The following is a 750-nucleotide window of genomic DNA, read 5'->3' on the forward strand; positions in this document are numbered from 1 at the left end:
GCTAATGGAGGTGATGAAATTCTAGCTGAGCCATTTCAAATCCTAAAAGATGATGCTGTGAATATGTCAGCAAATGTGGAAAACTCAGCAGTAGCCACAAGGACTGGAAAAGGTCAGTTTTCATTTCAATCCCAAAGAAGGGCAGTCGCAAAGAATGTTCAAACTACCGTACAATTGTGCTCTTTTCACATGCTAGCAAGGTAATGCTCAAAGTCCATCAAGCTGGGCTTTAACAGTATGTGAACGGAGAACTTCCAGACATTCAAGCTGGGTTTAGAAAAAGGCAGAGGAACCAGAGATCAAATTGCCAACATCTATTGGATCATAGAAAAAGCAAGGGAATTCCAGAAAAACATCTGCTTCTGCTTCATTGACTAAGCCTTTGACTTTGTGGATCACAACAAACTGTAGAAAATGATTAAAGAGAATAACAGATCATCTTCCCTGACCCCTTAAAAACCTGTATGCAGGTCAAGAAGCAACAGTTAGAACCAGACATGGGGCAACAGACAGGTTCAAAACTGAGAAAGGAGTATGACAACACTGTATATTGTCACCCTGTTTATTTAACGTAAATGCAGAGAACATCATGCAAAATGCCAGGCTGGATGTATCACAACCTGGAATAAAGATTATCGGGAGAAATATCAACAAACTCAGACATGCAGATGATACCACTCTAATGGCATAAAGTGAAGAGGAACTAAAGAACCTCTTGATGAGAGTGAAAGAGGAGAGTGAAAAGGCTGG

Source organism: Bison bison, unplaced genomic scaffold (genome assembly GCF_000754665.1).
Source record: "Bison bison bison isolate TAMUID 2011002044 unplaced genomic scaffold, Bison_UMD1.0 scf7180017864366, whole genome shotgun sequence".
NCBI classification, from domain to species: domain Eukaryota; kingdom Metazoa; phylum Chordata; class Mammalia; order Artiodactyla; family Bovidae; genus Bison; species Bison bison.